Raw genomic sequence first — 17,005 nt, 5'->3', positions numbered from 1 at the left:
GCTCACAAAACTTTATTGGACTGTTCGTCCTCGTCCACCCAACAGCCCGGATCTCGCACCTTCCGACTTCCATCTGTTTGGCCCAATGAAAGATACTCTCCGCGGGAAGCAGAATGTACGGGGATGATGGAGAGGTTATTGATACAGCAAGACGTTCACTGCGACCTCGTCCAGTAGAGTGGTATCCAGTAGAGTAGCATACAGGGCCGCCCAGTGAAGTGGCGTAAGGCCATCACATTGGACTTAGACTATGTTGAAAAACAGGGTTTTGGAGGCAAAAGAGTGGGGAATACTCGTAATCTGATGTATCAGAATCCTGAATAACACCAACCAGCTTTCAGAAAAAAAAGTCTTGTATTGAACACCCCTCGTACATGTACACCAAACATTTCTATCTACCCCTGAAAGAGCCAAAGTCCGTGAGAGACAATGCATTCACCTTAGTTTTGTACGATCACATTCATTTACTTCACAAGATCAGCTGGTTTACACCTCGTGCTGTTTTCCAATACTTATTCATATTTTAGTCAATTTTAGTAATTTTAGTCAATCATTGTGGATGTGTACAGTATGCCTCTGTCATTAAAATGTTTAACAGCCGTCGTTGTAGACTCTAACGAAGACAACGTTCCGTACTCGTCAATGATTTAAAGACCACCACTATTGTAATGGAACAGGAACGTAAACATAAAAACTTATGATATATTACATGGAACATTGCTTTCCACTGGTTGACTCAAAACTGTTCACTCTACAATAAACAGCAGTTCAAAAATATACCGGGAACGGTCACCTTAGTGTGTAGACTGTACGTACAGTTATTCGGAGCTATCTCCTGCGCAGCAGTTTTATTTAAACTGTGTGTATTATATATTTTAGGTTTCATATCATTCTAATTTTATTTAAGAAGTTCACCAAGTTTCAACTTGGCAACTGACATTGCTAAAACTGTTTATACCGCGCTTATTCGTGGCAGGTTGTCTAGTTCCTGTTGGGTATGAGCGCTTTTCGTAATTTATGAATACTATTTTTGTTGGTTATATGTAACTTATTCGGTACTCACGATTACAGTAAGTTCAGTTATCCTGTATTGGTCTTGTTGTATAAGTTATATTTATGCATTCTTTTGTAGAACTAACCCGAGTTATCATAACTTAAAATCAAGTTACATACTTTGGTACATTCTCTCTTGGCACTGATTTTAATTATTCCTAATTGCATGTTTGGCTATGTGTTGTTAATCTCGAGCTCCGTAACCCTAGAACAGTAAGGAGAGGAAAGTGTTACACTGCTACTAAATCATCGTAAATTTTACTACTCCTGTTTCGTCCAAAGGACATCATAATTCATAGGCCGTGTATTGGTTAATTGCAATTATTAAATCTCCAAAGTACGTTACACAACAAATTAAGTACAAAATGTCCTGTTTTATACCCCATTACCGTCGTAATTTTTCCGAGGGTTTAGAGTTCAAGTAGTCTTACTCTGATTTACGTAAATGTTATATTTGTTATTGTTGCTCATTGCTTGGTGTGATCTGATGCGTTTTTACCTGCTCTGTTAACGAAATGTTTATTCATGCATGATGTATTATTCTGGAACATCTGTTAACTGAAATGTTTTTCTGTCTGTTTTAGTAGTACCTGAACTCATACTGTGGTTTATTGAATTTATTTTGGGACGGAACCACCTGAGTGAGGCGAAGCTCTATGCAAGGTCTCCATTTGAAATTTCAAATTAATATTCATTAAATTCTAAATATTAAAACTTAGTTGCTGATTTTTTGGATGGTTACAAATAACTAGCTGGGGTACCCGGTTTCGCTTAAGGAGTTCATATGAGTTTGTGTGGTAGGTGGAATAAAGGGATAAACTTTAAAGTACAAGAAGTAAAAAACATTTATTGAAAACATATTCTAACTATTTACAAAACTTGTAAAAATATGAGAGGTAAAATTTTTTACTGAAAACATGTTCTAACGATTTAGAATACTTGTTTAGAACGAACAGTTTTCATTTTGTTATCCGGGGTATACAAGTACATTTTTTCGTATTTCTTACACAAGAGCAAGCTACGTATAGTTCTCAGTGAGACAAGCAAGAGTCTTTGAGGTTCATGCCACAATATTTTAAAGTTTGTCCTTGGGCTTTGTTAATGGTAAAATTGTACGTTAATGTGATTGGAAATTGCAGTCTTGAATTGGAATGGCAGTTCAGTAGAGATCAGTGGTGTTCTGTGGATAAACAGTGTGTGTCCTTTTTATTTTCCAGTCATAGGTTCAGCTTCGATGATGTCATTCACTAGTTGTTTCGTGACCATCCTTGTTCCAATACATAGTTTTGATGAGTTGAGACTTCTGAGTAGTAGGATCGGAGATCCAATTTTAAGTCGAAGGCAGTGTAGTGGCATACCTGATACTTACAAAGTATTTAGAAACTCTGTAGGGAAGTTCACACTTCTTCAACGTTTACCATCCTGTCGATCGATCTGTATACTCTCTCTTCATCACGAATTTTCTTTTGAATATTAAAGTTGATATCATCGACAATATTATTTTTAGTTGACAAAATTGCTTTTTCAAATAGCCAGTCCGGATTGCTGTATTTGTGAACAACGTTTGGATAAATTTGGTCGATGAGTACGTTATCAGCAGTGGCTACGCTGCAGAAATAGCTGGTGAGTTTAATGAGTCCGTTCGCTTGGTCAGTAGGATATTTGCCTTCTCCTATTTGAAAAAGTTGTTGAACAAAGTGTACTTTGTCTCGTCCTTCGATAGCTCAACTCTTTTTTTTTTTTTTTTTTTTTTTTTTTTTTTTTTTTTTTTTTTTTTTGTTAGTCGCTGTATTTGTATTTGTGGCCAAAGATGTGAGTTTTTTTAAGAATGCAATGATTTTGTCTGCTGGTGTTGACTTGGGGTAACTGGAAGTGTTTGTCGGAAATCTCCTGAGAGTATGGTGGAGTTCCTCCCATCACTTCAGCGTTGCCTCGCAAGTCTTGTAATGTTCGGTCCATAGCTTCGAGTGATTTTGTATGTGCAGTATGCATCCGTCCCAGACGATAATTTTAGCTTGCTTTAGAAGTTCACCCCGTCCAGATGCTCTTGATATTTTACACACCGAGAAGTGTTCTTCTGCTATATTCAAGGGTAGCTGTAGGGCGGAATGGGCAGTTCGTCCTCTTTCCATAAGAGTGGCTGCAGTGCCGGATGACGCCAGTTCAAGTGCGACGTCTTGTTCAGCACGTATTTCCGTCATCAATACATTTATTGGAAACGTTTTCCTAGGGCCGCCTGGTGCGTTCGAGTATATAATTCCGCCATTGTTGTTGTCGATCCCCTCCATGATGACGTTGTAAATTTCCTTTTCATTGTCATTGAGGAGAGATTTTTTGTGAGCAATGTATTGAAGTAGTTAGTTGATGCTGTAGGTTTTTCCCTTTGTAATTTCGATGTTTAGCACCCTGGTAGCCTCTTCTCGTGATGCTTGCACCCCAGGTTGTACTAGGATCTGGTTGTTTATTGCTAAACATTTATTTTCTAGGCGTTGAAGATGTCGTCGTTGAATTCGATGGTCAGTTCAAGATGAGTTCGTTAGATATGATACAGTACGTCATCACTCATACTCTCTTTGAAGGAGTCCCATATCTGTTTTGGAATCGATGGGTTACATGTTTTAGAACTATGCGAATGAGTCTCTCATTTGTTCAGCTGAGGCTGTGAGTAAGGCTCCTTATAATTTTAATTCCCAGTGGTTGTCGTTTTCCAGTGGTCCTAAGCGTCGGCATGCTTCTCTGTACGTTTGCCATAGCTAACCGTCAACGGTCTTGAGCTCTATGAAACTTGTTGGTCCCCATATTTCGAGTATCAACATCCGTTGTTCGGATGTACGGTGTATACTGAGCCTTGTGCGTCAGTTTTAATGATTCCTTGATTCCTGGATGATCTTCTATGGGTATTCCTTGTTTTCGTCATTGAAAGATTTTTCTTCTTGTGTTCTATGTATAATAGGTAGGGACGTCGAAATATACTAATGTTTTCGCAAATGGGTCCGTTAGGCACAGTTGGTAAAAAGCTGTTAACGTTGTGTTCTGAGGCAGCTTGCTTGCCGTTTTTCTGGAGGTCTCTTTTGTGAAGTAGACTTTTTCCCCATTCTCCAATTGTTCTGCTAGATGTTGCACAGTCGGTTCGTGTTTGTGTGTGAGAAAACCGAAAATCCGCCACGGTCCTTCATTACTGTTGATGTATCTTCCCATTGGTACATGAGGTTCTCATCTTTTCTCTTTCATTGTTCGCTGTCTTTGGCTATTTGAAATATTACCATGCCACTGCCTTCTTCACATTCTTACAGAGATATTTTATGGATTTCACTGAATTGCAGTATTCTATTTTTATGTGTGCTTGGAACATTTTGGAAACTATTATGTTTTATGGTACTACCCACGAATTATCTATTTTCGTTTCGTCGCTGCCACGTATTGGTACTTTTGCTGGGAAGCTACCGTTCTTGGGTGATCGTCTTCTGTATTTTGGATACCCATCAACTCCGGTTTTTGTGTCGCCCAAGTATGGTTTTGGGTATTCACAAAAAATGGCTCAAATGGCTCTGAGCACTATGGGACTTAACATCTATGGTCATCAGTCCCCTAGAACTTAGAACTACTTAAACCTAACTAACCTAAGGACGTCACACAACACCCAGTCATCACGAGGCTTTTGGGTATTCTTCTGTATATTTTTCATCACTCATACATGATGCATTGGGGCTTAATGGTTCGCATGGTCCGTGAATCATGTTTTTCACTACTGTGTCGTACATTTCCGGAAATTCTTGTGTACTGGAAAATTCAGCTTGGATGATTTTATCGATATCCTTGGGATGAATTCTGTGGTGTAGCCATGTGAGATTGCGTGAATGAGGCAGTCCTCGTTTTTGCCATTCGATTGTGTACATCTGGCATCTAGCGGTTCTAAAGATGAGGTAGTTTATGACGAGCTGAATAAGTCTCATGTATTCTTTACGGAAACCTCGGGCTATTACGTTGAGTCTATGCATGGAGCTTGTCCGCATCTTAGTTGTTCTTTGATTTCTGGCTACGACGCGTTGCATGCGAATGTTATGAAGAGCTCAGGTCGTCCATATTTTCTCATCCAGATCATGGCATCTTGAGTGTTTTCGTGCATGTGTCTCGGAGTTATTATGTGCGATGAGGGTAAGGTTACGTTTGTTACAATGTCGTCAGTGTTTCCATCATTTATGATTGCGTCTCGAGGGTGGATGTATTCTTTCGTGCGCAGTCCCTTCTGATTCAGTCTTATGTAAAGCATCTGTTCCGCTTCTCTTTTTGCATACATATATACCAGGAATTATTGTAATAAAAGGCGAGTGTTGAGAATGTGATTGTATGTTTCATTGTCTCTGAGCATTAAGCGGTAGGCGTAGACTTCCTTGGAAGTGCCTTCTTTGTATGTTTCTACGTCTGTTTCAGGTTGTACTTGTTTCATATTAAAATGATATCCGTCCACTCCATGAAGAAATATTAACGGATATGGGGCGGAACCATATGAACGGTGTGTCTGTGCAACGCGTTGTGGTTCTTCTCTTCTTCTTTGTACAATTATGTCCCGGCTTGTGTTTCCATTGTTCACAATTACGATGCTGACTTCGCCTATCTGAGTTGCATTAAATTGACCGTATTTTCTCCAGAGGATGTTATGTCGGCTCAGATTATAACTTTGTAGTCATCAGAAATCATTCGGTCTAGTGCTGTTCTGAATCTATGAAACAGCTGATTGTATTTGTGTGAGATCCTCTTTACATCTTAGAATACTTCCCGTCTCAAGCCACTGATGCCTGTACATTGTTAATCAATCTCTGTTTCTTCATTTCCGATTAAATATACTTACAGAAATTTATGGTCTTCGTTGGGTAGTTCAAATGGTTCAAATGGCTCTGAGCACTATGGGACTTAACATCTATGGTCATCAGTCCCCTAGAACTTAGAACTACTTAAACCTAACTAACCTAAGGACATCACACAACACCTAGTCATCACGAGGCAGAGAAAATCCCTGACCCCGCCGGGAATCGAACCCGGGTCATTGGGTAGTGGTAGTAATGATCCCACGATGTGATACATTTCGAAGAAAATGTTTCGACTCTGGGGTTTCCCCGGAGCTGTAATGTAGAAATTCCTGCGGAGGAACTTCCAGTAGTGGTAATCGAAGTTTTCCATTCATGCAACAGAATCAAGGTATTTCTCTAATAAATGTTTTCCTGGTGCGAAATTGGCAGATGTTATCCGTTTTTCCAATTACGATATGTTGTGTTCGTCATACTCTTTCGTCGAGTCGTAGTGGAATGCTTCATTTGTTAGGTTGTACTGTTTACTTGTCCTCGTCCGCAATTCTTGTAGGGCGATATTTTCATGGTTGGCTTGAGTTTCCAGTATTTTATTAGAAGGTTGCGTTCCATTTCTTGATTCTTCAATCCGTTCATTTCGTTGTTCTTCGGTTTCTCTGCCCTTCACGGTGCTCACTGCCATTCGTTGCAAACTTAAACGTGCTTTGCGCTCTTCGTCTATTTCTTCACTGTTCTTTTTGTTTTCGCCATTTTGATTCATAATTGGCAAGATCTCCACCTCCTTTACGTTTGTGCATTGTCTCAAATACAAACAAAACTTTTTATTAACAAATATACTAACTGCGCTTGACACACTTTTCACAAGTTATTTTCGGTTTATATTCAGTCACTGTATAACATTAACTACTCACACCTCACTTTTTCTCTTTATTCACTCACTGCACATCTTTTTCGGTTCCTCCCTTCCTCACTGATAAGAAACTGACGTTCGAACCCAATACAGGTCTTGCTTTATATATTCCTACCAAAGAGTCATTCGAAAACATTCTGAAATGTTGTGGAGTGGTCTCGAATACTCTCGAATGTTCTGAAATGTTCTAGAAGTTTCTAGGAGGCGAAACTTCCCATTTCTTATATCTTCAAAACCACGCTCTTCAGGTAAAGACGCGAACTTTCTTCATGGACGCGGTACAGAGGGCTTACCCTGATCGTAGCGGGACTCGTTGCTGCGTTTTAGCTGCACGCACATTGCACACTTACTTTTATAATATATATTGATTACATTCATTTGACTTGTTAAATTTCACGCTTTAAGAGAAAAAAGTGTAACGACAACATTCACAATCTGTTAAATAAAAATAATTGATCTTTTGTGTATTTATTGGGAGGGGAGGGGGGGAGGGGAGCTGGCACCTTACCACACCCAACTCCTCGCGTGCTATGGTTTTCAGCATGAATTTCACATTATACTAGGTTAACTATGTTCAACACACAGTTTTTAACCCTCCTACTAACAGGATTTTTTGTCTCACTGAGTAGCACAGAGGTCGTACAGAACTAAGTAATTTACACCACATCTACTCATATTGGTAGTTTTTTAATGAACTAACATGAAAACATACTTTACAGGTTTCAGTGATCCTATTCTGATACTTCATGAAAGAAAACAATTTAAATTGGGTTCATATTGACCCTATTGTTACTCAGTGTAAAAATAAATTTTGATGTAAATATAAATCTGAATAAAGTATAAGTTGATGTAATGCCCAAGCAGAATTCAAACCTGCGACCGTAGCAGCAGCGCGGTTCTGGACTGGAGCGCCTAGAACCGCTCGGCCACAACGGCCGGCGATAGGAATACAGTTGGGCGATGGGTACAGAGAAAAATGTGGCGCTTTACTTATTGAACGACATTCGTATTTTGAAAATAATAGTTTTGTAAACAAGGGGGATATGTGTTTCCAAAGTTCTTTTGGGGTCATATTGACTATAGTGGGCTGAATCTACAGGAAAATCAATGCACTTCACTAAATTTTCTTTCCGGTCAGAAACGCAGAAAAAAGTTGTTTCGTTTGTGATGAGCTGTCCTTACGGGTATACAAACAGAAAAAGAAAAATACAGCCATATTTTCAAAACATGTGATGCCACACTTGCGAGGAGTGGAGCTATCGAGATTATATTCAATAACTGTGTAATATTGTTAGAAGCCACTGAAACTTCCAACGAAAAATATTTATTTATCAATGAGGCCAACAATTTGAATATTCTGTATGTATTTCCAAGGTGACGAAGAAATGACAACATAATAATGTTCGACTAGCGAAGAATTATTTTTTCCTGATTTTTGCAAGTCGCATTTGATAACATGTTGAATATAAACCTTTGTGTGATAAATCCCTGTCTTCACATGCCTGTTACCTTGACAGTAAGAAATCGCCAGAGTCTAGCAAAATAATTTGCCTGAGTTGTCCTTTCAAAGCTTGCTACAAAGATCCGATTAAGAGTTGTTCTAAACAGTAGTGCACTTTGATCAGTTCATCAATTTTTTAAGGGTGATGGAAGGAAGAAGGGATTTTAAATATTATCCCACAAGAGCATTCAGCCTCGCTCTTCAGGTGATCTTGGGAACTACAACATTTGTTTCCGCAGTCGGTATAGTCAGCCTCCAATCCACAAGCACCATCAATTAAAGTGCTGCCAGAATTTTATGTGACAAGATAGGTTACTGGTTTTCGATGAGCAGTCATTTTAAACAACTTATTGTTCGGTAGTGGTAATAACTCGTTTAGGTGAAGTACGAATACTGCTGATAGCTCGAAAGCGCAATCACCACTGAGCTGCGAGGTCATCCATGCCGCCACTCAGGTAAGGCTAAATGTTCTACTGCCATTACGTCATTATATGGTATGTCTGTCGCTCGTCCCATGACCTAGTATCTCTCTTCATTTCTTACGTTTCTGTTCACCAAGTAACTGAACAATGACGACTGGATTTATTCTGTGTCCAAGAACTTATGCACTCTTTGCTAACAGTTTCAGTGCGATTATATGTAGGGACTTAAGAAAGTGAGTTAGACATGTCGTCCCACGCTAAGACCATTGGACAAAACAAGTGGCCCAAAGTCAGAAGAGATTACATATTCCGTGTTCCCTGCAGACACAGTCCGGCTATGGCCAAATATCACGTGTGTTACAGGGTTGAGTGAAGTAGTCGGCGCGGTAACTGAAAACGTACTCCGAAAGTTGGAGTACGCCAAACGGAATAAAACGTCTAAATTGCTTGCAGATACATTTTGAGGTTCTGTTGGTATGTAGAACAAAGTCAGTGTCACGCGCAGCTGTAGTGAAATTGTGTCAACAATTTGCTCAAGGTCGCATTGTCGTAGGTGGTTCTGATCAGAAAGTCCAGATTAGGCACCACGCGATTCTCGTCTTTCCGGATAAGAGGACATCTTTCCCTACAATGACAATGTTCACAAAGCGGTTCTCGAATGTCTCCGTGACCAAGGAGCGGATTTCTGTCGTAGAAGATTTGAACCATCAGAAAACATGCAGACTATTGTTTACCGAGACTTGATAATTACGTTGAAAAATAAAAGTAATGCCATGTATTCGTCTCTTTGAAGTGTAGTACAGCATTCAATAAAAGTTACTTGACCTGCCATAATAACATGTAAATTATTTCTTGCAATTCCTTCGTATATATCAAACAGTGATATTTTGTGTAATTTAAGATTTAAGTTCATTTATTTCAGTCTGTATACGTTTATTTTAGCAGTGTTGTAAGCTCTTCACCTTATCTTTATTTCTAATAATACCTTTAATCATCTTACAAGGAAGTGGTCGAATTCGACATGTTGGAACCTACCCTGAAATTTTTCACACAGGAAGAATACACGGAAATAAAAGCACTCTCAAAGTTTTAGCTCCTTAACCTCATTGCGAGTGTTTTTTTTTTAACTGTTGCGAAGAACCGATTATTACAGCGCTTTATACGGCCCTACCTGTCTAGCGCCGAATCGTCCAATATGCAGACACAGCAGTGACAAGATGATGATGCGCTGCGTGGAACGAAGTCAAAAGTGCACACAGGCGAAGTTTAAGGACTTAACCGTACCAAAAAAGTTTCAAATGATTCATTTTTTTGAATAACTTGCACTTCATATCAACAGTTAAACTGTTACAGATGAAACTGTTACACGAGTGACAAGCGGAGAGAAGAAAGTCAAAGCAGTGGATATGTTACGTTACTACAATCAAGCCGGCCGGAGTGGCCGCGCGGTTAAAGGCGCTTCAGTCTGGAACCGCACGACCGCTACGGTCGCAGGTTCGAATCCTGCCTCGGGCATGGATGTGTGTGACGTCCTTAGGTTAGTTAGGTTTAAGTAGTTCTAAGTTCTAGGGGACTTATGACCACAGCAGTTGAGTCCCATAGTGCTCAGAGCCATTTGAACCATTTTGAACTACCATCAATCGGGACTTTAATTTGTTGAAATTAAATATTTTATAATAATTGCCGTAACACAGTTCTCAAGATAATTTTTGTGTACTTAATATTTTGCTAACAATGAAATCGCTTCTTATTTATTGTCTGTAGCCATTACAAAAATGCGAAGAGTCTAATGGAAGACGAAAACAAACATTTTCCTTACACCAGACAGACCTGATAAAAGAAATTAATACATTCAGGCACTTCACATTGATTTACTAGTTTTATTCAGACACTTGGCCGTGGCCCTTGTACAGCATATTGTGCTGTATACCAGGAATACTTGCTCAAATTCGTAAAATGTGGCGATGCAAACTAACAATACAGAAATGACTGAAGTTTAACAATACTCTTCCGTTGATAAAAATAAAATGACAAAGAGCTATAGAAAATTATATTACCCAACAATATTCTGAAAAATTCTTTAGATGGTTGAAAAACGTTTTATCGAAAGGCTGAATCACACTATTAGTTCAGGGTGGACATCGAATTATATTAACAGTCTTTTCGTCGTCCTAAAGACAGAATTGTTATGTCCAGCCCCAGAGTCCAACAAAAGCAATGAATTATTGTCTGCAAATGATAAGAAGACGTTTCGGATGTAACACTGAGAATTATTTTCTTCCATTTTTACAGAATGTACTATATAAATTACAAAATTTTTGCAAGTAAGTTGTCGTTATTTTCATTTTTCGTCCTAATTTGCCTTTATGTTCCCGAAGGCAGATATAAAGCTGCAGGAACAGTAAATCACTCATCAGTGACGTTCTTACATATTAATGTGTCACAGCATTCATCAACTTGCTACTCCCTTTTTGCCGCTCGAAATAATAAAATGTGGTTTGCACGAGACTTGACTGACTGGCTACACACTGATGAGCAAAACCTTATGACCAGCTGCTTAATAGCGTGATGGTCCACCTCTGGAACGCACTGCAGCAGCGATTCTGCATGGCTTAGATTCGCTACGTCATTGGTTGGTCTCTGAAGGCATGTAGTACCACATGACTGAGCACAGGTCACACTACGCCCGTAAATTACGGACAGGTGGTTCTTGGACACGAAGCTGGCACCTGATGGCGTCCCAAATAGGTTCAAATTTGGCGAAGTTGGTAGCAAAAGCATTATAATACATTATAATACAGTTCATTGTAATACTCCTCAAACCACTGTACCACGATTCTAGCCTTGTGATACTGACAGTTTCCTGCTGGAAGGTGCCCGCCGTTATGGAGGACTTCAAGCAAGAAGAAATCAACTGTCCCTCTGTAATGTTCACGTGCTGTGCAGCCGTCATGGTACAGTCGATTACTACCGCAGGATCCGTGGAAGACCTATTGAATGTCCTCCATAGTTTAATGTTATCAAAAAGGGCCTGCGTCCGTGGCGAAGTGCACGTTTCGAGTAGCCGTTCGCCTGGATGATATAAAATCCGGACACGTCCATCGACTTGGTCTAACGACACGTTTTCATTGATCCAAGGTCGAATCTCGATGATCCCGAGCCCACTACATTTGTAACTATGTTGTTGGGTTAACAAGGAACAGTAAGAGTCGTCTGCTACGGAGCCCCATGTTCAACAGTATGCGCAGAGCATTGTGCTCAGAAACACTTGTACCTGCACCACCATTGTACTCTTTCTCCAGATCTGCCATAGATTTCCACCTATCCCAGCTTTTCAGGTCAGGCAAGCCTCTGACATCCACGTTCTGTGATAAGAGTGGACGCCCAACACATTGTCGTCTTCTCGTGGTTTTACCGTCCTTCAACCACTTTCCATAGATGTTCACGATATCAGCATGCGAACAGTTGACCAGCTTCGTCTTTTCCGATATGATCGTTTCCAGGTCCGGTCCATACAACCTGCTCTTTGTTAAACTCGCTTGTGTCAGTAGAACTGCCTCTTTAGTTTCCCTATCGTTGCCAGAATGATTCCCCATTCGTCTCTGCCCCTCGTCTTGTACAGGGTGAAGAAAAATTGGCCCACACGGACTTCGCAGTGCGATTATTCACATACTACCAATACAAAAATGTCTCGCAAAATTTCGTCCTGAACATATTTTCATCAAAATGGCTCTGAGCACTATGGGACTTAACATCTATGGTCATCAGTCCCCTAGAACTTAGAACTACTTAAATCTAACTAACCTAAGGACAGCACATAACACCCAGCCATCACGAGGCAGAGAAAATCCCTGACCCCGCCGGGAATCGAAGCCGGGAACCCGGGCGTGGGAAGCGAGAACGCTACCGCACGACCACGAGATGCGGGCTTATTTTCATCAGTAAGTGGACGTTAAGGATTGGCAATCTGGCAACACTGTAATCATTTGTTCGGTAACTACCTCTGTCAGAGTGTCGAGGCGGTGCTGTTCAGGTAGTGCAGAGGATAACGTCTTGGGTTACCATGCAGGAGGTGAAGGGTTCGATTCGGCGTCGAAGCGTATTTGTTTTTATTTGATAAACGTACTCTGCGTAGTCTACTACAAAATTTTTGCACTTACATGCTACGAACATAGAAATGGAAGTACAATCGTTTTCACTGGCCAGCTTTTAAAGAAGCCTGTTGCAAGTCGTGGACGCGAACTGTTTGACACCGCTTCATCTATTAAATTCTCAACCTGTTTCCTGTGTACTCTCCCCCAGTGGTCCCATCGATTAGTACCAACTAATATACCAACTAATACTCTTGCCACGTTCTGGTCCATTACATTTCGTTACGTCAGAACGTGCTTTGCAAATAATTTCCAAATATGTACTATGTAAACGTCGGATACATGTTGCGTAAGAAACGGTGTCTCGTACAGTGTTATATGGCAGAAAAAATTGGCAAACACAAACAAATACGTCTTGACCCAGATTAGAATCCTCGACCTGCCGCATCCTAACCCAAAATGCTAGCCACTGCACCTACTTCACAGCCCTAGTCCTGTGTGCTGACAGAGATAATTACCACACATGTGAACACAGTGTTGGCAGAGTACCAGTCTTTAACGTCCATTTATTGCCTGTAATATGCAGAGGACAAACATTTGTGAGAGACATTTTTGTATTGCTAACGTGTGAGGAATTGCGTCGTGAGGTCCGAGTGGGCGAATTTTTCTTCGCCTTGTACACTCTCATTACCGCGTCAAGCCACCAGGCAGTAGTCACAATGTTTGGCTCTTCAGTGTGTAAACAGCATTTTAGGTGGTAACAAGAAGCTTCGTCTACACTTCAGCAATGAATATTTCTTTAGTGTTACCTGTTAATGACATCTCCTCTACACGTTTACTAGAGGTGAACTTCATAGTTCGCTACTTCCGTTTCCGTATAATTTCATGAGCCTGTTTATCCAGGTTCGAGAAGCCTACAAATCAGTAATGTTCATCTCACTTGCAATTCAGAGTATTCAGTCTCGTAGAACTCAATCGGTAATGGTGCACTAATTCTCGCGAGCAGTTCTAAATCTTCTTTCACACATTTGCAAGGCTCATTTTGGTACGTAACTGTGCAAATCGTTCTTAAATTTCTACGATTCATGTTCACATTTTACGAAACTGAATTTGCATACTGCTTATTGATACGTGGCGCCGTTGACCCAAGTCGGTTCTCTGTATTCGTTTAAAATATCTGCCATCGACTCTGTATCGCGTGGCCGTGGTTTTTCCCTTTGGTCGCTTTTCGGATATTTAAGCGCACGACACTGTGGGGAGGGGGCTGGTTTTGGTCGGTTGGTTGGCGATCGGGTGTGCAGTCTGGTTGTCGGCGGTCGCTCTTTGCGGATGCTCTGCATCTTTCTGTCGCGTAGGCAGCGAGGCTGCCGTCGGAGCCGTACGTGCCGTCGGCGAGCATGTACTGCGTCTAGTCAGAGAGCAATGGTCTTGTCTGCGCTGCTAAACGATGTGAAAATGTGAAAGTGGCTTTAGAATGTATACGCTACAGAATCAAACGGTGGGAATCATTCAGGTTTTTAAAGTCCTGCTGTATATATGTATACTGAAATTCGTGCTATTCGCCGGCCGGAGTAGCCGAGCGGTTCTAGGCGCTTCAGTCTGGAACCGCGCGACCGCTACGGTCGCAGGTTCGAATCCTGCCTCGGGCATGGATGTGTGTGATGTCCTTAAGTAGTTCTAAGTTCTAGGGGACTGATGACCTATAGTGCTCAGAGCCATTTGAACCACTTTTGAACCTCCCCGTGTTCGGTCGCCCATGTCTGTTCCATATTGACCACTGGTGCACAAGTTATTGGTTACCTGTGTGAATGAGAAGTGCCTGTTTTGGCCGTACTAGAGATACGGGCAAGGAATGTATATCTAAGTGCATTTCTGTGCACTCCGAAATAACCAGAGTTTCGAGTTTCTGGTAGTCTGCTGGTATTTAGGTAATGTGGTCAGAGATATAAAGCAGGAGCTTAATGATGGAAAAATTTATTACATGCTGGAGTCCTGTCGTATTCAGCTCTTGGGTTATGTTATGAGTTAAATTACGAGTGCGTGATTTAGCACTATTACCAGGTTCTTATACCGGGTGATCAAAAAGTCAGTATATATTTTAAAACTGAATAAATCACGGAATAATGTAGATAGAGAGGTACAAATTGACACAGAGGCTTGGAATGACATGATGTTTTATTAGAACAAAACAAATACAAACGTTCAAAAAATGTCCAACAGATGGCGCTTCATCTGATCAGAATAGTAATAATTAGCATAACAAAGTAAGACAAAGCAAAGATGATGTTCTTTACAGGAAATGCTCAATATGTCCACCATCATTCCTCAACAATAGCTGTAGTCGACGAATAATGTTGTGAATAGCACAGTAAAGCATGTCCGGAGTTATGGTTGAGGTATTGGCGTCGGATGTTGTCTTTCAGCATCCCTAGAGATGTAAGTAGGCTGTTTAGTTTCTTATATTGGTAACGTCACCGCCACGTAGCGCTCTGTATGAAAATCACTGGCTGTGCTGCGTGCAGTCTGTGGCTGGTTTGCATTGTTGTTGGCTATTGTAGTGTTGGGCAGTTGGCTGTTAACAGCGCGTAGCGTTGCGCAGTTGGAGGTGAGCCCCCAGCAGTGGTGGATGTGGGGAGAGAGATGGCGGAATTTTGAGAGCGGATGATCTGGACGTGTGTCCATCAGAGACAGTACATTTGTAAGACTGGATGTCATGAACTGCTATATATATATATTATGACTTTTGAACACTATTAAGTTTGAATATTTTATTTAGCTGGCAGTAGTGGCGCTCGCTGTATTGCAGTAGTTCGAGTAACGAAGGTTTTTGTGAGGTAAATGATTTGTGAAAGGTATAGGTTAACGTAAGTCAGAGCCATTCTTTTGTAGGGATTATTGAAAGTCAGATTGCGTTGCGCTAAAAATATTGTGTGATAGTTTAAGCACAGTCACGTATAATTTTTCAAAGGGGACGTTTCAGAGATATCGGTCGATCACGATACACTTGTGACTTCAGGTAATCCCAAAGCCAATAATCGCACGGACTGAGGTCTGGGGACCTGGGAGGCCAAGCATGACGAAAGTGGCGGCTGAGCACACGATCATCACCAAACGACGCGCGCAAGAGATCTTTTACGCCTCTAGCAATACTTTGTTTTATTTTTGGTTCTAATAAAACCCCATGTCATTCCAAGCATGTGTGTCAATTTTTACCTCTCTATCTACATAATTCCGTGGTTTATTAAGTTTTCAAATTCATACTGACTTTTTGATTACCCCGTATATTTGAGTATATTATCACTTCCTCCTCTGGCAGTAATAAGAATGTGAATGGCTTGTGGCTCCCTTTTGGCCGCATTCCTGTTTTGAAATTTTTCTAATGTTTTAAGGATTGTGTTATGCTGGGTACTGCCCACTTGCTGTGTGGCTTTATGTTGTTGTTTCAGTAGTATAATCAGTGGTGCGCGTCATCCGTTGTAGCTGGTCGTTTAACTGGGGGACAACGCCTTGGTGGCGGCCTGTTTGAACCGTAACGGATACCGCGGTCGCTGTGTATCAGTAGACTCCAATTTTATTTATGTATATGTTATATATTTTGTATACACAAATTATAGTTTTCACACAAACACACATAAACCCAACTTACACATACGTCTGCAGTGTGCCTATCGCGACTCAGCCTCTCCACTATATGGTGAGTACCAACTTTCCTTCTCTAATATTGTTACAAAGTAGGACGTGTCTTGATGCTGTCTAGTCATTAATAAGTCTGCTGAAACAGGGAAACGGCAAATTAAGTGTGGTCTGTGCTGTGGCGTAGAATAAACGGTCTGTCTCTTTCTGCAACCAAACGTTATAATTATTTTAATGTTCTGGCACTTATTACCATTCGCCTTCTTGCTTCCCAATACAATGTTGTTAAGTCTGAACTGCAATCACTTAATTTTGTGCACTCTTTTAAACCTTCTTCAGCCTTGTGACACATAAGATTGAGATCTTCTCCAGAAGGGATGCCAAATAGTCATGTCCAGTAGTAATGGGGAATATGGTTACTGCTTCTATTATTGGTCCGTTAGGCATTACCGAATCGTCCATGAGGTTTTTACAGATATTTCCCTCACTTAAAAAATTGTTGGAACATTTTAAATCTCCTTGAATAGTGTATTTAATAACGCGTTTCACAGAAAAATACATGTTAACTTTTCTAGTCGGTTTAATGTCTG

The sequence above is a fragment of the Schistocerca serialis genome, chromosome 2 (genome assembly GCF_023864345.2).
Source record: "Schistocerca serialis cubense isolate TAMUIC-IGC-003099 chromosome 2, iqSchSeri2.2, whole genome shotgun sequence".
NCBI lineage: Eukaryota > Metazoa > Arthropoda > Insecta > Orthoptera > Acrididae > Schistocerca > Schistocerca serialis.
This window is presented reverse-complemented; position numbering follows the sequence as displayed.